Source organism: Pleurodeles waltl, chromosome 9 (genome assembly GCF_031143425.1).
Source record: "Pleurodeles waltl isolate 20211129_DDA chromosome 9, aPleWal1.hap1.20221129, whole genome shotgun sequence".
In the NCBI taxonomy this organism is placed as follows: domain Eukaryota; kingdom Metazoa; phylum Chordata; class Amphibia; order Caudata; family Salamandridae; genus Pleurodeles; species Pleurodeles waltl.
In genome coordinates this window covers 561,414,340-561,436,766 of record NC_090448.1, presented here as the reverse complement: position 1 = coordinate 561,436,766, position 22,427 = coordinate 561,414,340, and positions in this window count along the sequence as shown.

Below are 22,427 nucleotides of genomic sequence, written 5' to 3'. Positions count from 1 at the left end.
GTGGGATGTATGTGGTTCAAGTAACCAAGTTGAAAGGGAGAGAGCATAATCACTGGGGTCCTGGTTAGCAGGATGCCAGTGAACACAGTCAAACACACTGACAACAGGCAGAACATGGGAGTAGCCATGCCAAGAAACAGGGTACTTTCCTACAGCTCTGCACTGGGTGCAGTGCCACTTTCCTTAAATCTGCCCCTAAGTTCTTTTATTTGGGAAAGACGTCACATTTTGGAATAAATCTTGGCGGCCTCAGTCTCTTGGTCTTTCCCCTGTGCCAGCTCCGAAAGTTAAGAACCTAGGGATTCTTTTTGATGTGGAACTGTCATTTGTGGAACAGATTGATAATTGAACTTCAACATGCTTCTTTGTTATAAAAATGCTAAGGAAGGTCTTACCTTTTATTCCTCCTATGTTGCAAAAATCAGTGGTCATTTCCTTATTCTTATTCAGGCTGGAATATTGTAATTCCCTCTAACTGGGCATTAAACAAAGACCTCTAAATTCAAATTCCAAATGCTGCAAAATACTGGTTGTCACCTGCTTACGAAAATTCTAAAGCACCAGTCTGCAAAGGGTGAATTGGTGGAGCTGCATTGGCTCCATGTCAAAAAAATAATTGCATTTAAAGCCTTATGTCTGGTATACCAAACACTCTACGGAAAGGAACTAGGTTACCCTAAAAGGAAATATATTTGGTACTTGCCAATAAGACCGCTCCAATCTACTTCACCAAAAACACTTTTGACTCCTAGAATTTTAGAAAGCAACCTGGGGTGGTCATAGCTTTGTCTACTCTACTTGCCACCTCTGGAACAGACTTCCCCTGCCTCCTAAATGCCATGAAAATGTTGTTTGCTTTTGCAAGCAGCTAAAAACCTGGCTGTTTGCAGCATCTATATCATTTTGGCTGTTCTTCAATTCTGGCTGTTAGAATGTTGCTGGATGTAGTACATTGCTAGTGCCAAGATGCCCATGGGCATTTGCGTGCTCTATAAATTTAAAAATCAAACCAAAGTAACTGTCACATTTCAATGAATAATAACATGAATAAATGTGCAGTTATATAAAAAAACAGCATACTTATTTCAAGATGGGGACATTTAAAAGCAAACACATTCACAAAGGTAACTTACACCTATGAGTAAATTTGCATGTGTAGTTTATTCTTACATTTTTGGGTATCTTTACTACTTTTGGCTCTTCACAAAATATGTGACGTTACTCAAAAAGTGTAAATAACGTAACTCCACTCTTGAAACAGGGGATGGAGCATTACTGGCAAGTTTAAGTTACTATAAAAACAGTAGCATGTCTAGCACAACTCTTGGCCAATCTCAGTAGTGCCTCCCATTGAAAATAATGGAGGTAGTAAATTAAATTATGTCCCCCAATGAAATAATGCTAAACTATGCCACCCTTTTTCAAATCATTAAAAATATAACTCAATATAATTTAAGGTTAAAGGTAATGAATAAAAATATTACCTAATTTTAATTTAATTCTAAAATATTTTAATACACTTTTTTGCATTTCAAAATAGTATAACAACATACTTTTTTATATGTTAAACATTTAGATATAGGAGAGGTGGAGGTGAAAACTCTGCACCTAGGTTCATCAACTGCATTTTGTAGTATGTTTTGTAGTACTTCAAAACTTACTGCAAAATGCAGTTTGTGACTATGCCCCATGATTATTATGACATTGTTTGATGGAACAGAAATGAGTGTTAGACTGGATAATGTTGCTCAACCTAGGTATGGATGTCGAATTATAAGGTATTAGAGTTCTAGTATGTCAATATGAACTGCTGAATATGGGAAGAGTAGAATGTTAACCTTGTAGATTATCTTGCAGCGCTACAAGAGTCAAGTAAGACCTATAATATAGCTCCCACAGAGGGTGCTTAGTGACAAAGCTTGATGTAGTTATTCCAGTCATAGGGAGAAGTGTTAACACCCATACATTTAAGGTTCATATTTTTTGTATGTTTAGTTTTCAGGATTCGCAAGTCTGGCAATCAAACACAGTTGCTTCCGTAGAAATATAGCTAAGATATGCCTATTCACTATTACATTTACCTGATGTTAAGAATTCTTTGAGGCAAATCACTAAAGATTTAATTTGCCTTTAGGTAGTCACTGCATTATGCAGACATCATTGACAAGCAGAAGTGTTTAGTCAGAGTAGTGGAGTCTATTGTTCCTTTTAACCCCCCTGTGCCATCCCGCTTTCCCCACATCTACCACTGGCCCTCACGTTTCTCTGTATATGGGCATTGGCGGAGACAGTAAGATATGGAAAAGTGCATCGCTCCCATTGAATACGGAGCACAAGATAATAACATCACAACAAAAGGTTGATTCAGTATTTCAGTACACAGGCAGTGAATTTCAGTGGGAACATGGATGCATCAGAGAGGAGTGGAAGTGAATAGAGCAACAATTGGTAATTTTTCAGTTCATAGCCTACCTTCTTCAAGTAAGGAAACACCCACTATTTCACCTAAGTTGTAGACTGTCAAAGCTAGTGACTGAAGCAAAAGAATGTTGAGAAAATAACATGGGTGGGGTGCAAGAGCTCAACACCGTATGACAATGTTATCCTCTTAGATAAAAAAAGAGCAGCAGGAAATGAATTCATTCAGCAAATGGGTACTTAGAAAATCTAATATCGCACAAAGCTGACTGCCTCCCCACAATCTGATACATTTCACAGTCATACCAGAAAAGACATAGGGCTTCATTATGTTCTGGCGGTCACTCAACCTCCAGACTCGAGGTCAGGCCGCCGCTGCTGTTTCGATCTGACCTCCACATTACGACCCTGGTAGTCTGTCGTCTCAGCTGGGATCGGTGATCCGGATGGGCTGACAGTGGTGGAGGTCGGAATCAGCCAGGGCTGTACTTCATGCAGTGCCGCCCTTCTGATTACAACCTGGTTCACCGCCATGAAAAGACTAGCGGAGAACAGGTGCAGGGAGCAACAGGAGGCCTCAGCACTGCCCATGAACTTGGCATGGGAAGTGCAGGGGTACCCCTGCCTAGCACCCTTGCAATGCTCACTGTCTGATGTGCAGACAGTGTACATTGTGAGGGTTCTGGTGCACCTTGCAGTGGCTTACAATTATGAGCCAGCAACAATGCTGCCACCACTTGCCCTCTGGGCTGCCGGCCCGAACCTTTGTTTTCCGCCCATCAGCCCAGTGGGAAAGTCGTAATGGGCCCAGCGGGGAGGTAGCCAACATGGCGGCAACCTCCTCATCAGAAGTTCGGCGGACGGGTTATCCCATCCGCCGAACTCATAATGAGGCCCATAATTAAAAATACATGTATTTAAATGTATTTTGAAAGTCTTTTTGTTTATCAATGGCTTCTTAACATTGACTTTTAATGCTCCAAAGATCGCATTGTGGTGCTGACCCTTGTTGCTAGTTTTGGAGCTGGCTCTGTTTTACAGAAATAGTCAGCAATTTACTTTCTTTATTTTTTTCATAACAGGTGACGTTTGGTGCTTTTTCACAATACAGTCGCTTTATTATTCATTCTCTATAACCGTTTTTTCGTAAATCCAAAGCTTTCAGAAATGCATGGAATATGTGCTGGCTGGATGATACTATATATTTTTTTATTTGGAATATAACTTGAAAAACTATTTTATAGTACTTTCACTTATTTATTATTATTTCACTTACCGTGAAAAATTCACATCCAATTACAAGGAAATATTGACACTGAGGAGTAAAACATTTTAGTTAAAAAATGAGAAGGAAAAAAAATCGTGGGCGAGAAAACAAAAGAACTATGATATGTAGGGATCACAAAAAAATGAAAGACTCTGGCTGCACTTAAAACTCCAGGAGACATTGGCCTGATGTGCAAAGCCATTTTGTGGTCACAAAGCCTACAGTTTGCCAAAACACAGGGTTTACAACTGTAAAATGACTATTTGTTGTGTACAAACCCCATTTTGAAATTCAGTAACAGGCTACTGAACCGTTAAGTGGGTTTAGAAAGACAGATGACTATTTAAGGAGTGCATCCACGTTTAGAGACCGTAATCCACCACAAATTATTGAAAGCTACAGACTTCCGATTTGATGGCAGCCCATTTGTAAAAGGCGAAGGGTCTCTTTGGGATCCCTTACCATTGTGAATGTAAAAACAAAGTTTGTCGGGGAGTAGGTAGTGATTCATGGGACCACTACCAAGTCTCAAAGAAATTTTTAAAGAATAGTAAACCTTTCTTTTTAAATGCAGTCCTGTTTCCTTTATGGACAAAAGGCTGCATTAAAAATAAACGTTTACTTCATTAAAATGCAATTGCAGGGTTGGTGGTCTGATCACTCTGTTCCTGTGATGGTATCCAATCATAGTGAGTTGCTAATTATGACCTACCTAATGAATGTTGGAGAGTTAGGTCGGATTTCGAACCACTGCAATTCTGAACTTTGTGAACGGGCCTATTAGTACATTGTTGGGCTTGTAGAATTATTTTCCATTCAAAAAAGTCAGAGCATAATTTGTGACCTCTTCTTCAAATTCAAATTTCATACATCAGGCCCTGAGTTCTTTGCATCACAATTACATTGTACATTGGCAAACCTCAGCAGAGGGCCATGCTTAAAAGAGGTGCACACTCTTTGGGTATCAAAGGTTGCACATGTAGACCATCTACTATGCCAATTGAGCCTGCATATATATTAAGGTTATCAGATGAGTCCATGACATTAGGGACACATCACTATTCCTGGTCTTTCAGTTTACAAACCAGCCCTTTCTACTAACTGTCGTCCTTGTTCCCTTAGTTTAACCAATTTAACTAATCTTTTAGATTACCTTGGTTTGTTGACAGAAAAATTGGACTTGAACATGGCGTTCCTAATGGCATGTGTCAACAAGTAACCTTAAAATAAAAGAACCCCTATTGCTATTTGGTACAGAAATGTCCCCAGCATGGCCATAGAGAGTGTTCACCTCTCCTCTTTGTTAGACTACTAGGAATGTCAAGGTATGTGTCTGCAGGTTTTTGGTTTTCTCTCCATTGAACACAACCTCCGGTGTAATAGCCTGAAACCACTAAGCATAATTCTGAATTCAGGAGGGGTGCAGAAAGTGTACTCCTCTGATGGGGAGCTCATTGGTCTGAGTGGGATTGGCAGTGGTGGTGGCAGCTGGTTATAGCTGAAGGCTACTGGCCTTTCGCCTCTTATCTTCAGAGGTGAGATACCTAGTGATCTTTATTTGTAAAAGACTTAAGTAGTCCCCCTTAACTGAGTTGGTCACTACATCCATATGGGACATGGATTCAAGTGCATGTTTATTCTGCATGTTTGAAGTAAGGTGAATGTGTAGTCATGTGATATTTATTGCTGTATAGGATTAAAAATCAATTCAATTTCAATGTTAGTGTGTGAATGGCTCACAAAAAGGAAATTGGCGAAGAGCCTGTACAGCTTCTTTGTTGTTTGAGGGAAGTCCTGGTTAAGGGAAGCCTTGGATCATTCTACAGTCTGCTCTTTCAAGTGATCCAGGCTCCAGTAACTGTAGGACATGGGATAATATCCCTTTGAACTGCAAAGGCTGACCTTGACCCTTCTTGCTTCCCTTCTTGCCAGCCGTTTCACTGCGGATGGACATATGCAGAGGCTAGTGAGGACTACATCTCCCACCTTTGTGTCTTTGTATTTTACCTCTTGTCAGACCACGCCCATCTCCACCCCCTCCTTCTTCTGAATCTGCAGATTAAAGATTACGTCTGGGACACTCTGTGTGACACACTTCACAATCCTGAAAATTAGACATGACCAAATGAAATAAGAGCTCTGGAACTCACCACTGAGTCTGCCAGCCTGGGATGAATACAGGTCAGAAATTTCAAGTCAGCATTCCAGGACTTTTCACTGAACAGTGTCCTAGGCAACACACAGCAGTGTGTAGAACAATTCTGATTTCCTGGCCTGAGGTGGGAACAGAACCTGAATTCATGCTTCCTGCTAGACGTGCAACTTCAATTCTGCTTTATAATGTGGGAGCTCCCTTTGCTGTGGAGAAAGTGGTCCTGGAGGTCCTCTTGCAGAAGGACACTGTCGATAAGTAGTACCTCACAGCCTGGCTCCCTGGAGTAAAGCCGTTGTGCAGAAAATACTATAAATCTATAACATTCAAGCACTGTGTTAAACCCATGTGAGGGCCACTCTTCCTGGAGCTGTAGTAAGTACCCTTCATCCAAGAGCTCATAATGTGCAATATGATTGTCCCCAGTATGATCTCTGAGCCCTTCTTGGTCCCACTTTCAAGCTCAAAGGTACATCTTTGGACCACTAAAGCATGGAAGGAATCTGAACCGTGAACCTCCTCAGTGATTGCAGAGAATGAAATTTGACTGTGAGGGCTCATAAGTTTGTTTGCTCCACATTCAGAGAGATTGGGTGTCTCTATGAGCTTGCAAGGGCCACAGGAGTGTTTGGGCAGCTAAAGTTGGTGGTGCTTCTTTCCCAGACACTGGGTGCATATGCTTTTAAAGGGAATCATTTGCCAATAACCAGTATACCTCAGGACCTAACACAGACTACGTGGCCCATGATACACTCATGGAAGACAGCTGTGCTGCAGAGGATAACGCTTTAAAGAGGTCCCTCATAGTGTGGCCCCTTCTGTAAAGTCAACAAGCAGCGGTTCATTGTTAGTGAAAAACAATGGCTAAAGCCACTTAGCAGTGGCTTATTTATTATGAAACTTTTTGCCAAAGTTGAGAGTCTTTGATTTATTGAATGTGAGAACCTAATGTCAAAATCTAACGGTAGTGGCTTAGGGCCAGATGTACCGAAGGATTTTACCCATTCTGTGTCTATGGGAAAAAGCTTTCGTACTTATGGCCCTTAGTGATTATGAAACCCTTTGTCAAGAGAAACAGGTAAAGGTTTGTTTATTGTGTACAGCCTTTATTACATTGATAATTCTTTTTCCATGTTCATTTATATTTTCGCGCATAGTATTTTGTTGTGTGCATAGCACACACCTTTTTTTAAGTAGAATCACTAGCTGCAGTGGTAGAGTTGGTGTTATTATTGTCACTACTGAGTTTATAGCCCCCCCACTGCCTTCCTGAAATGAACTGGATTGATTAGTTTAAAAATAAACTCTGTCTATGCAGCTGTTCTTCATAGAAAGCATTCTTTTTAAATCATAAGGAAAGACTTGGCTGTGATATTCATATTTCAGTTCCCAGCCTTTCCTGATGACCATCTGACATATGCAAATGTAGCAGTGATGCAACCCACGTCAGTGCAGAGCCGACTCCTGACTGCTGCACCAAGCCTCTGAAGGAGTCACCTCAGGCAGAACTGGCTTTAGCATTGGTGGCACCCAATGTGACATCCTTTGTTGGCGCTGCACCCACACCCTATGACCTGCTTCTTCACAGATTCCCTCACTACCACCCTTAGCGTTGCCCCTCATTTCTCCTTAGCACCTATCTCACATGCATTTAATTTACTTTATAGTGCTACTCATACCAGTGTAGGGTGTCAGAACACTTTACATCATACACACATTATACAGAGACAATAAATCATACATGTGTAAATCAGTGTATGTGAAATGTCACATAAAGCAAAAAGGACCACAAGGCGTAGCAGTGACTTGCATCCATACAGCTAGGCATTATATTTTAGGAGTGCTTAGTCTGGAGAAGCACAAGTTTAGGATTTAAAAGTAACACAGTGATATGGTTTGGCTTTATAAATAGAAATGTATATGTATTTATACTCAAACAAACCCTTTTTAGCAACATTTGGGTAATTAGAGAGTTGGAAAAAATTATAATGTTCTAACCTATACCTTGCTGTTGATCACCTTTAAGGTAGTGCCGTGATATTTGTCAGAATTATCTGTGAGGAGCTTTGAATATGAATAATACAATCATGAAATCTGGAATGTGTCTGCATTTCTTTTCCTGTTACATTTTTTTGTGAGTAGGAATCACCTTTTCTATCTATTCAATAAATCTTTCCTAATGATTGCATTGGAACAGTTGATATTATAAGAGGTGAAATGTAGGCGCCCAAGGTGAGACCAGGAGCAGTATGCAATGGAGCAGACTAACTTACCTGCTTTACACAAACGTCTCCACAACTCTTCTTCTTCTCTTCGGGTGTGCACTGATGCTGTCACAAGTTTTTTTTTAAATTATACTCCTTATGTCATAAGGTAGGCTGTCTTCCTCCTCATGCCTATAACTCTGTGTACATAGAACACTTGCTATTTTCAGCTTTATAAGCATTCCTCTGTCGAATAATAAATGTCATTTAATGTTGAAATAATCTTCGATCTGTGTTGCACTGTAATACAGAAGGGTAGAGACATGCCCTTAATATGTAGGTGGCAATATTCATCCGCTGCAAGTAATCATGTGTTGGCACATATGTTACTTTATTCTTTCATTCTGCTGATGGTCTGTCGGATCACAAAATCTATATGTCAGCTACTGTGTAATCATTTTTCACTGCAAGCATATTCAGGGTTTATGTTGGAATCACGCTATACATAATAGTTCCGGGACTTGTCCTAAATGTCAATATATAAATACAATCAAAAGCTACACATGTTAAACCAGCTTTAGTAGTGTCAAAGAACTCCATATGTTGCCTGTCCGTAAAAATGCACAATGCACGTTTCTATAGTTTTTTCAATCTGCCTTTTTAACGAAAGTTAATCTTTGACTCGGTATCCATTCAAGTTTTCTGCAAGGGCTACGTGTATATTGGACCTTTTAACAACCCATCAAGATGCACATTTGGGGCTTTGTATTCAAAATCATCAGTATCCTCAAAATAAACACAGTTCCCAAACATCTCTCCTCTGAGGGTGCTGGAAGTTTCATTCTGTTTTGAACAGTGTGGGCAATAAAAGCATCCATCCTCTTTGGACCATCGGCATTGCTAAATTTCGCTCTTGTTTCCAGCAGTTGAGACGAGAAAGAATGGTGGTAGTGGATTTAGTTAGGATTTAATGTATGTACATCAGTGCCATAGGCTGCTTTTTGTTGAAGTAGCTATGGGCCAGATGTAACAAGAATGCCTTTTGCAAATTTTTAAGAAATCTCTATTTCTGATTTGCAAAATGCAATGTATCACATTTGCGATTCGGTAATAGCGATTTCTTAAAAATCGCAAATGGTATTACCGAATCGCAAATTGCGATACCGGCCCCCATTCGCATCTATGGGCCTGTTGGCCCATATTTGTGAATATTTTGCATGTCCCAAAACTAGAATTCGCAATTTTTGGAAATGCAAAGTCCAGGGTGCTGGGGACCTTAGGCCCCCTCTGCTGCACCCCAAAATATTTTTTTACAACATGTATGGTGCACACATGCCAAAAGGGCATGTGTGCTTTACATGTAAATTTTAAAAATGCATTTTAAATGCATTTTTTTAATTTGAACATGGTTACCACCAAGTTCAACTTGGTGGTATATAGCAATCCCTTAATGCCCAATTCGCATTAAGGAATTGCTTCTTACATGTGCTTTAGAAATCGCAAATAAGGAATCCTTATTTGCGATTTCTTATTTAGAAAGTCACAATTTGTGACTCTCTAAACAGGGTCGCAATTTTAAGGAATCGCTATTTTAGCGATTCCTTAAAATTGCTTTCAGAATGCCTTTGATACATTCTGAAATGGCTTTTTGTATTAGCAAACGAGCATTCGCACCGTTTGCGAATGCAAAAAGCTTTGATACATCTGGCCCTATATCTCTTCGAGGAGGTGGAAGGTTCTCTTTCTTGTAGCAAGTGCTGTGCCTTTTATTGTAGGGTCTGCTGGGCTTTGACTGCGAGTGTGTGAAGAGCTCCTATATCAATAAGGAGTTCTAAAAAGGTTGTGACTCCTTCTTGCTACGATGCCACCTCTGAACGTTGCATGGTGGGAAGGGGCGAGCGCGTTGTCAGAAATGTGAAGCGTCAGGCATTATGGCACAAAGAGATTGAAGATTATGGTGTGTAGGAAAATGACGGTTTAACGGTTTAGTGTTTCAACACCTATTTAGGAGTTCCTCTGTCTTGCACTGCTGACCCAGGGTCAGTGCTGGTGATCTGCACCAGAAGGGGTGTATTTCATTTGCTCACTGCCTGACAACTGTGCGTTTTGCTGTGGTTTTCTACTACTGGGTAAAGTTTGTCACCCGACCTTTCTGTTATACACGTTTTCCCTTTTGTTGGCCTCTTTGTTGCCCTTTTCCTGCTGCTTAGGTAGGCAGGCCTTGTGCCTTCTCAACTTTTTCTCTCCACAGGTACTGGCGCTCATACCTGTGGCAGAGGAGCGAGGTAAGCTTTTATTAATTATTATTTATTTTCCCCTCCTCCCCTGCCCTTGAGATTAGCGGCTGCCGCCGCTGCAGCCTCACTAGGAGAAGTACTGGTAAGAGAATCAACAACTGGGTCATTGGGTTGCTACTGATATTAATGTACCTACCGGAGCTAGATGGAGTTTTGTCTAGGAGGAGTTTTGACTCGTAATAACATAGCGTGGAGGGTTACTATGCCTGCTGCAAAGAGAGTGCACCATGCAGATCACAGAATTGTATTTTATGTAGGTAGGTCATTGGGTTACTGCTGTAGTCACAGAGATTTTTTTGCTTTGTGCATTTCATAAATTACAATCCTAACATAGCAGGGTGAGCTAGAAATGTCATCAGAGTGGTACATGCACACTACAAAGTATGGGTTAGAAAGTTGTTTTTCCCCAATCTAATTATCCTACAAAACGGTTTGCTTGAGTAGAAATACTTTTTTTTATTACCAAAGCCAATCCTAACCACTGTGTTAAATTTTTAATCCAGAGTTGGTGCTTCTCCAGCCCAAGCACTCTTAAAATATAATGCCTACCTATAAGGATGAAATGTAAATTCTACACCCTGTAATCTTCATCGTTTTATCCAACTTTTCCTGAACTTTGATTTACTAATGTATGAAGTCCTTGCCTCTATATAATGTGTGTGTGATAGAAAGTGCTCTGACATCCTACACTGGTATGAGGAGACCTATAAATAAATTAATTACGTGCAAGAGAGAGGCTATGGAGAGATGAAGGACCCATTTGGAGGGTGGTAGTGAGGGAATCAGTGGAGAAGGAGGTAATTGGGGAAACCAACAAAGATTGTTGCACAGAATGCCATACACGCTAAACTCTGGCCCTGCACCCAGTTGACAGGCCCAACAGTACTGTAGATTCAACACCCCTAGTAGCATGAATGACATGTGGTCTATGTCTCTATGTTCAAGATTTCCAACTTCTCAAGGACCTACACATCCTCCTCCCATCTCAGTAGGTTGAGGTTAAGTCAAGTTAAACTTCTCTAGAGGAAATCAGTACCTTGTAGACTGGGAGGGACATGATACGTCTGACACACCTCGCACAGACTTCCCGTGCCCCTACCATCCTGGATAATTTCTTTTGCGCTTTTCTGAATGAACTATGTCCTATCTGCATGCTGAGTTTGAGGAGATTACCATCCTTGAGGGGTGGGAATTGGCAGGAATTTCAGGGATTATGACACACACAAATAAAGTGCAGATTGTGATGAATATGAAGATGGCAGCTAAGGTGACAGTTAAGCAATCTAGTGTTTCAACAGTTTAGTAGGAATTCTTGTCTCTTTGGTTCCTGCGCCCGGGATCTTGTTGATTCATTTGCACAAGAAGGTGCGTAATTCATTTGCTTGCTCCCTAGCAACTATGCACTTTGGTGTAGTTTTCCACTACCGCTTAAACTTTGTTACCTGACCTTCCCATCCTATAGTTATGCTTTGTTTTCCCTTTGTTCCTTTTTCATCTTGCATAGTTTTGAGGTTTTGTGGCTTTTTGTTGCCTCTTCTTTCTTGCCACAGCAGGTACTGTAGCTCATACCTGTTGCTTTCTCTTTGTTGTCAGGATTGTCTTTTGGTTTTCCACGGTGATCATCACAGCCTCATTGGCAGAAGTACAGGTTAGAATATCAACAGTTGGTTAGTACTGCTATTTTCTCATGTGATTGCTATCTTGCTTTTAAGGTATGGGTTTATATCTAGTATGCATTTAACTCTTAAACCCCATCCACCTTGATGCAGTTTTCTTGCTATCCAGTATGCACTTACCTCTTGAAGACTATCCACCATGGGGCCGGTGTCCTGATACCATCAAGGTATTAGTCGAGACGTTGGTGCAGCTGTGTTTTCTCCCTTTCTCTCTTTTCCATTCTCCTCTTGGTTTCAACCGTCTTTGAGCCATAAACCAGTGACACACACAAACGTGAAGGAAGGGATTGATTCAAATTAGATTTGGAAGCCTTGGTCCTTGACAGTGGTTTACCTCTTGTCACCTGGATGTTGGAGTCACCTATGACATAATTCTCTGCACATTGCATGGTGGGATTGGATGAAGGATGGGAGAGCACTGACGCTGGGGAAACAAGATGTTATGGTCGCTTTCTCCTACTTCTCTTCCTGATCTGATTTTAGAAGAAGGTAATGGGAGAGGTTGCTTTTGGGCTGTGCCTCTGGGTCCGAGTACGTGGGTGAACTTACTTCTATGTCAGGAGTTCTTGGTCAGCATCTCTGCATGAAGGCACTTCTGTGCTACGGACTGTGTGTGATGTCACTTTTGGGTGAACTCACTTCAAGGTCAGGGTCTATGGCTGACATCACTTCCAGGTCAGGATCTGTAGCTGAGGTTACCTTTGAGGGATTTCAAGTCAGGATCTGTTGGTGAAGTCCCTTACAAGCTGGTGGATATGAATACAGTCATTCAGAGTCAGAACTCCCAGTGCATTGAAAAGATCATCATGTCTCACTTTATATAAACCACGCTGACTTTTGAGTCTGATTGTAGGTACTCTTTGTATTACTACTGTAAACTCTTTTTTTAAGTTTATACAACAAATGGGAGATGAATACATTTTTAGGTATGTTCTCTTAGGCAAATTCGAGGAATTTCTTGTGTCACAAAGAAAAAAGGGCTGGATGTATAAAACTTTCACAGTCTCCACAAGTCGCTAAATCTCAGGATTTGTGACCACTAAATGGCTTTTTAGTATTTTCTAAACCCATTTAGTGATTCGGTTAATGTTTTCTGAATCTCAAAATGGGTTAAAATGTATCCTGAATCGCAATTTGCATGGGGCGTGTTTAGGTTCGTCCCTTTCAAATTGCAATTTGGAATTTTACGTATCAATGATTTGCGACGGCAGTTGCGGTGGAAAAACCACTGATAGGTTACCGACTTCTCAAGGGAAGCAGTAAAAGGGGAAGGAGTGTTTCCCTTTTGTGACTGTAAACAAATGCTTGGGAATGGACAGTGGTCCAGGGAACCACTGTCAACTGTTAAATAAACATTACACTTTAAAAAAAAAATGTTTTTTTGAATGCAACTCTGTTTCCCTTAAGGAAAATGGGTTACATTAAAAGAAAGTACTTTATATAAATGCAATCACAGGCATGATGGTCTGCTGATCCAGCAGGACATCATCCCTGCAACAGCACCCTATAGGAATCAGTCGCAATTTGCATCCAACTTCTAAAATAATGGGTAGGTCTATTTGTGACCCTCTCTGAATGGTCATTTTACGAACTGATCTGATAGTACGTAGGTCGATTCTCAAAATCAGAACAAGTTCACTAACAGTTGGTGCACAACTGGTGACACCTTTTGCAAATAGATTCTGAGAACATCTGTCCCAAAGTTCTCTGCACTCATCCACTGTCTCCATTCGGATATTGCCCAAACTTGGAAGGGACATTTGGCTGCAGAGATTTGTTCCTCCGCTATCTCACCAGTGACAGTGAGGAAGTACAATTTCAGCCACTCAGCAGAGGCATTTCCTTTCTGCACTCGTTTCAACCTCAGTCTGAGAGCAAAGAAAGTATAAGTAGCCCAACACCATACAACACCACAAGAAAAAGCGCCTAGATAGTCCTGGCTCTTCCCTTCACAGCAGTTGCAAAGATTCACAGAGGGAATTGATTCCATATAATACAGTACCAGCAATAATCACATGTTACAGCCTAAACGCACTGCGATTACATCCATTGTGGGTAGCTCTCTAAGCATAACATGCAGGGTATAGACCACATATGTAAACGTAGTAGAGGACTGAGGCTAGGCATGCAGTTGTGGACAACCTCCCCAATGTCCATCATAACCTTTTACATCTAGTACATGATGGTGAGACATACCCCTACAGCTCCTCAGTCAATTCTCCAAATAAGCATTCTGATACTTCGTGGGAAGGATCATATACTATTCCAACATGAGAAGTATGTATCAGCATTTATTCTAAGTGCCATAAATTGGTTTTCCTAGCAAGGACCCTACAGTACTTCTCCAATGCTTTCACCTACCCATGTTCGGCCGTTTTGCATCCATTATTTGTAGTTAGGATCAGTGTCATCTTAAGGATTTGGAGGGCCTTGGGACAGAAATATTTTTAGGTCCCATATTTAGAAGAACTTAGAATTGTAATGCCAATTTATTGCTAATTCAAGTCCTGTGATGCTAAACAATATTGAATTTTACGTTAGGGGTTGAGATCCAGCAATACTCATTTTTCACATGCCTTAAACCATCTCTGGTAGGCTATCCCAATTGCTGTCCAACTAACAACGTCCGATCTAAATAATTTGTCAGCTTCCTACTTAGAAAAGTTGACAACCTGTTTTTTATTTATTTTAAAAAAAAGCAAAAGTGTGTTTTCCTTGTAACTTCGCACCGCCCTAGTTCAAACATTTTAATTTCAGTGACTGGATATATCCTTTGATTTTTCATAGAAGATAATCCAAACTGATCCCTTTTGTGTCAATATAATCAAATAGAAAAAGTTTAGCTTAAACTGTGCAATATATTGAGACAAATGACCCCATCAGATTCTGCTTTGGTTTCAATACCTACTAAAAAATGATTGCAATTATCTCTAATAAACTCATTATTTTGACCACAGCTTGTATGTTCACTACAAAGTAAAACTCAATTTAAACAGGGTTATTGTGTAACAATAACGAAGTTAATCCTCTTTTTTATGCAGACCTAAAATGTTTAATCCCTTATATTTTCGATTTTGCTGTACAATGTATGCTTGAGGGGAGATTGCAGCAGACTTTGGGAGATATAGAAGCCGTCCCCTGTTGAGCATAGCTGAAAAAATCCAGTCAATGGTTTGGGTATAGCCAAACACACGGAGCAAAACCCCTTAAGGCTCTGCTCAAACCGTAGAGACATTCAGCTGTATTGTGGGTAGAAACAAACTTGCCTTTTGATAAAGTGAGCTTCAGTTTGTTTTGCTCTCTGTGAAAGTGGAAGTGAGAGAATGGGGGAGAGAAGAGGTTATATTTGTACAAAACAATTAAGGTCCCGAAGTATTTCTTGTGAGTCCTCTGCAGCTGGCACTACCCCAGCTCCAGCCATTGCTACCAAATGCACACCTATACCTAGGTGCTTTTTTAAAGTATATTAAATTGCCACTGAGGAATTCTGCTAAAAAACACACACAGCGCCATTTTGTGATGGATAAATGGGTGCTGTTGTTAGAAAAATGAGCCGGTGCTTAGCACTGGCAAATCTCGGCATAAATTAAGCCCTATGAGGCGAATAGGTGAGATAGGGCTATGGTGTGCTGACATTTTGAACACTGAATACATGAATGGTCTTATATTACAGTTAGTTAAATTATCCAGGGTTTTATGCTATACGCTGAAACTCAATCATGATGATCGAAGATTAATCTCCCAATGATTTTTAATGGCACTAGAAAAGATCATCCAAGTCAACAGATGGCTTCATGGCGAGGGAACAGACAATGACTACCAGAGAAACAGCGATTTTTCCCTGCCCAGAACTATTGGAATTAATCCTGGCTTCACTTTTACAGTCTTGCGTGTGACTGTGCATATGTTTTTTTCACACCTGTAATTTTGCCAGCCACAGGGTATGTGTTTGCTGTCTTGTTCCCCACCTACACTGTGAAGGGAATCATGCTGTCAGACACAGTGCTTGTCAACATACATGTGGTTTTAGTGTTGCATGTCATGCCCTTATTCCTCACACTAGATGGCTGGGTGGGTGTGCTGGAGGTTCACAGTTTTGTTCCTTCCTATATGGGGCATTGCTGCAAGCATGCGATTTCGGACGAGATGGCATTTGGGCATGAGTTTTCATTCTTCTTTCCTTGTGCCATTGCCTTTGTTCCTCAGTCTTGGTGAGGGCTCCTCTTTTAGGGATTAAGACCTAAGAACAATCTGTTATGGCTGAGACCACTTCCATTTCTTCCTACCATGTCTGTCCTTTACAGTATTGCGCAAAGGCTACAGTAGTACAACCATGGCACTCCCAGATGGAGAGACGTGGCTCATTGTCTCTCGTTTTCTGCACTGTCATGTTCTTCACTACTAGATCGGTGAATTCCAGTTTGGATCTTCTCCTCCAGCTTTCAACTAGGATACTTCTGACTTCTCAGTTCTTACACCAATGCTTCTTCCTATTCCAAGAAAGTATGACAATCAGATACTTTTTCTTTTTATACAATTTTCATCATCATATAACATTACATATTTTTCTTATTATATATTAGAGTTCAGCTGTTATCAGTTTCAGGATCAGTTTTAAGATCTAATTCCAACTGCTCTGGATTATCTACAAGCCTGCAGACATTGTATTCAGAATTGCTGAAGTCAAAATTGACTTGCACCCAGATTGATTCTCATTCTTTAGAGTTACCTTTTCTTCTGGCAATTCTTGGTGCTATTCCTTGTGGGCATCGTTCTGTAACTTGTATTGTTTTTGGAACAGCCTGCGTGGCTCCTAGGAGGAGGTCCTCTGTCTTCAGGAAGGCGAAGTATGGACTCCCATATACAGCCATGGACAGGCAGGTCCAAGCCAAAATACTGCAGCCTTTACCATTAGTTTCAGAAGCAGAGATATCAGAGTTTTCAATGACCTGTAATCTCTCTCTGTTTTTTCAGTCCACATAGGAAGAATGTATCAAGGAGCGTGGAACTGGTGTTTATTGCATTTGTTTTAAATATTGTAAAGTGGATAAACAGGATATCTTTAAATGGGACAGAATATATTTTTGTCTTCTTTAAATAAAACAGGATTGCTAAGATTGTACTTAGAAGTTTATCTTTTTTCATGTGCCATCCGCTTAATAATTTCCAACATCAGGAGCAATTAGTACATGGTAAAACATGTTTTAGACCCTCTATCAAGAATTTTTCATATTACAGCCCTCAAACTCTGTTAATGTTGGGATATAATCTTTGATATGATATGATTTCATGCCTGCTGGTTCTCGATTGCTGTGTGGCTTTTGATTGTACAGATGGGGTTTCGTGAGATGGTTCACCACTTATTTGACTAATTGGTTCTGCCAGGTTTGGCTTGGGAGTTTCATATTGCCATCTGTTTTCTTTAGTTTGCAGAAATGTATTCTTGTACGCCCAATTAACCACCCTCCCTTGTATGTGTAACAGTGCAGGTATGCAGATTGTGCTAAACCTTGTCTGAGGGTCTCCATCATAGAGAATGTCCAGCATGCCAAGTATTCCTTAGTGTGAATCAAGAATTAGATTTCGAAGCCTTTCTTGAAGTTAAACTTGCTACAGAGAATTTTACAGGAAAGAGAACAACAATAACCAATTATTTGTAAGTTCACAGGTTCTTTCTATTAGTGTCATCTTCGAGGAATGAGGTACGTCCTAAGAAGGTAATAGAACTGAATGAGTTTGAAAAAGCGCATTTCTGGATACTTTGTGGGTGCATTCCAACACCCACCTCCAAGCCTGGTCAGTCAGTTGCGTTCCGAAGTCCTCTTCCCAGATCTGTCTCAGACGCATGAGATCTAGTTGCGCCCCCTTCAACGGTGCTTTGAAAAACAAGGGCCTTTGTCTGGCTGTTGATTAGAAAGATATACCATCGGCACTCGTGTTTTGGTGGTTCCACAGTGCCATGGCCCCACCATTCTCGCACAAGCTGAAGCAGTGATCCATGAAGTAAAAAATGTCCTCTCACGAGGTTGTATGTGTCCTGCAGTGCTGAGAAGGGACAGAATTCTCCCCCCACAAATGAATCGCCCAAGATAGTGATCCCCAGATCCACCCAGTGGTGTAGTCCTGACCAACCCACTGATTGTCCTGAGTGTCGAGTAATCAGTAACGGCAACTCAGAGGAATAGGGGAGCTTAGTGCACGTTCGTTGCAGTGCCCTAGCCCAAATAAAGCATGCCGTTCAAATTAGTATGCTGATATTATGAACAAGGGATATTAGTGTAGGTTTTAACAAGATACTGGAAGGTAGGATGAGCTTACAACATCCCATTCCATCCCATTGGCAAGACCTCCAGCAAGAAACCCATTGCCGTTGCAACAGTAGATTTTAAAGTTCAAAATCTGGCACTGCCAGCCTCCCCTCCTTCACCAGCAATGGCAGAGTCTTCAGCACTACACAGCGCCGTGAGTTACCCCAATACAATGTCAGCATTGTACTATCCAAGTCTCAGAAAAATTTCAGTGGGATCTTTATTGGGAGAGCTTCAAAAAAATAGTGAAGACAGGGCAACGCTTCCATCTTAGAAATTGATTCTCTGACACCCACTGAAAGTGGAAGGATATCCAGGGCAGCTATAGCACAGGGCAGGTTGCCCTCGTAGAACAAGTCTTCAGTATGATTAATAGCCACCACCAAATAGTGCATTGTCGCCTGCTCCCACATTAGGGTCTGGCGGTTGCTATGGGCGTGTGCCCTAGGTGATCTTCTTGGAGAGGATAGATGCAGAATTTACGTCAGTTCACCTCCAATCCCGAGTAGCCACCAAATTCTGTTAAAGTAATGAAAGCTCCTTCCAGATCTGAGCCTTGTCTCTCTTGTATAGGGGCATGCCTGGCCTGTGTAAAAGAGTGTTGTGCAGTTAACTAAGGGCAACCCGCAACCCATGCCAAGCAAGGTCACGTATAAGAGCTCCCACCAATGAGAGTCAAATTATTTTCTGATATCTATGGATACAACTAGGGAATCTGGTGGAAGACGCTGCTGCTAGTCCAGGGTGAGTAGTAGATGACAGATGTTAGGTGTGGTGCTACAAGTAGGGATAAAGCCAGTTTGGTCAGGGTGGACCAGAGGACATCTATGCAGTAATAACCAATCAGTGAGTATCTTGCTTAGTTTCTCGCAGCGTTAATCATCAAGAGGTAGCAATATGCATCCAAAAGGAGTGGGTCCTTGTCTTTCATGGGTAAGAATACTATTGCGGCCTCACGCAGTGATGAGGGAATACACCACATGTCCCGGAGTCATTAGACAGGGTCATCTATCTGGAGACAAGATTTATGGCATACATCACATAAAATTCTATGTGGAGGCCATCTAGCCCTGGTACCTTACCCCCTGCCACCTCCTAAACCGTGCCCCGGACTTCCTGTTCCGTAATGTCCGCATACAACCGCTTCACCACTCCCTGGCCCAGAGCCACTGGTGAGGAGTCAGTGATGTAATTAAGCATATCAACCTCACTAACCTCAGGTCTAGCGGAGTAAAAGTCCTGATAATAATGGAGGAATGCATCATTAATCCCCTCCTGCGTATATATATCACATCACGAGATGTCCTTCACCTGGAGAATGATATGCCCTCCCTCCTCACTCTGCAAAAGCAAAGTGAGCAGTTTGCCTGACTTGTCACTCTTGTTGTGAGCCCTAGTCATGCAGGTTTTATAATCAAAGTGCTGCAGAGGGTCAATAAGGGCATATAGTGACTCCCCTCTTCTAAAATATGCTACCCTACCCTTAGTAGTCCACTGTAGGGCTACCGTCAAGGACTGACTCCAGCTGCTGTATGTCAGAGTGTAGCTGAGCACCTACCCTGATCTTGCTAGACATGCAGAATTCCCGAAACACCATGTTCATGGCCCCTCATTCCATCCCCAGCGACAATGCAGACCCCTCTTTATCAAGCCAAGAGTTAGAAATCCACACACCCAATGAGGTCCAAAAGGCCTGGTCCTCGAGCAGTGTAGGATTCAAACGCCAGGTGGGGACCCTTGGTCTGAGTGGGGACCATGTGAAGGAACACAGCAAAGGAGAGTGGTCGCCATACATATAAGCTAAATATTCTGTGGAAATCACGTTACCATAAGACACCCCACAACAATAGACTGTCAAGCCGCATCTCCAAAAGCATGCAAGCCGTAATGGTAGGAGTATTCACAGGTGTCAAGGTCTCACACTCTCCAACAATCAATGAGGGCCCACTCGGTAACCCAGGAGCGAGCAGCCTCTGCCAGTTTATGCACCAGTCCTGTACACAGAAAGGGGGTGAGACCTATCTAAGCAACGATTGGCCACACAAGTAAAGTCAGCCCTCACTATCCTCAAGTAAAGCAGGTTGGTCCACAAAGAATGCAACATCCCTGCTATTCAATCGACCTAACACCGACACATACCGACCATGTGTGTCTTATAATACTCTGTGAAACTGGAAGGGCTCCCCAAGTCCAATCCAAACCAGAAAGGCCCCCTCCCTGCAAATTCTGAATAAGCAGTAGAATATAACTGGCCACTGCTTCGTCTTCGCAAGGCCAAGCCCTTAGGGTGGATCTCCTGCAGAGATGCATTCTGTGCCCACTTGTGCTTTAGGTAGTTTAGAACATTATAGCATTTAGAGTCGTGGCAGGCCCCGCATGTTCCACAGATCACCTTAATCTGGGATGCCATGAGAACCATTCTGGTATATTCGTTACATAGCGCTCCCACCCTCACCAGGCATTTCGGGCCCCTCATACAAAGCACATACCGGATCAGTGCCACATGAACCTCAGCAAAAATGACAGCAACACAATAAAAACAAACAAACAAATCTGAATCACAAAACCACAATGCAGCCGTAGGACTGTGCCACACAACATCCTGTCCAAACCACGACTAACACAGGTTCCACTAAGGAGCCAACTGACTCTCAACAGTAATACAAACTTAGGGCCTGATTTAGAGTTTGGCAGAAAGGATTACTCCATCACAAATGTGACAGATATCACGTTTGCCACAGTACAATTGCATAATATCCCATGGAAATCATAATACAGCGGACAGCATATCTGTCACTTTTGTGATGCAGTAATTTGTCCACCAAACTCTAAAGCAGATACTAAGGTGGTCATTCTGACCCTGACGGGCGGCGGAGGCCGCCCGCCAGAGTTCCCCCCTCCGAAATACCGCTCCGCGGTCGAAAGACCGCGGAGGGTATTCTAAGTTTTTCCCTGGGCTGGCGGGCGGTCGCCAAAAGACCGCCCGCCAGCCCAGGGAAAAACTCCCTTCCCACGAGGATGCCGGCTCGTAATCGAGCCGGCGGAGTGGGAAGGTGCGACGGGTGCTGTTGCACCCGTCGCGTATTTCACTGTCTGCCAAGCAGACAGTGAAATACTCGTAGGGGCCCTCTTATGGGGGCCCCGCGACCCCCCCTACCGCCATCCGGTTCCCGGCGGGCGGACCGCTGGGAACTGGATGGCGGTAGGGGGGGTCGGAATCCCCTCGGCGGCGCAGCTAGCTGCGCCACCTTGGAGGATTCAAAAGGGCGGCGGTACACTGGCGGGAGACCGCCAGTGTTGCCGGTCCGACCGCGGCTTTACCGCCGTGGTCAGAATGCCCTGCGGGGCACCGCCGGCCTGTCGGCGGTGCTCCCGCCGACCCTGGCCCCGGCGGTCTAAGACCGCCGGGGTCAGAATGACCCCCTAAGTCTGTAACGGTGTATAATACATGGGGTAAAGAAACAACCACCTCCAGAGGGAGAAAGGGAGAAAATAGAAGTAGTCCAATGCAGCGGGACAGCACTCGCAAGATCCCACCATTCTCCCCACCGTCAGCCAATGCAAATAAAAAAACGGTAGAAATCAACAACAAGGAGAATTGTGCGGCCACTGCTACTCCACAGCCACAGGAAGATGTCTGTTCACTCCTCCAGGAGGCACTCCAGATCTCTGTCAGTCAAGGTCTTCATCTATGCCCAGGGTAACTCCTGGCAATATACCCTCCATACCCAGCACCACAGAATCCTCTGAGGAAGTAGTGGAACTGCATCAAGTCAAGGAGGCCGCTGCAAAGAGTTCACTCTCACCCCATGGGATGCTGTAGTTCCACTGCACTTGTCTGCTCTAATGCTGCTTGCAGTTTGGTAGGCCGGTTCGTACGTCTATGGTGGGACCTCTGCCGATGGTCTTCTGGCACTCCGACTGCACAATCCCTTGATCATATGACTCCAACAAGTCCCAGGCTGCCACTGGATCCATGAAGAAATGCACTTGATCCTCTGTCTGGACTTTCACCAGTGCCGGAAACAGCAGTGAATACAGCAAGCCCAGGTCAAGAAGCTTTTTCTTGACTGCAAGAAATGAGACCCTCTGTGTGTGCACCTGG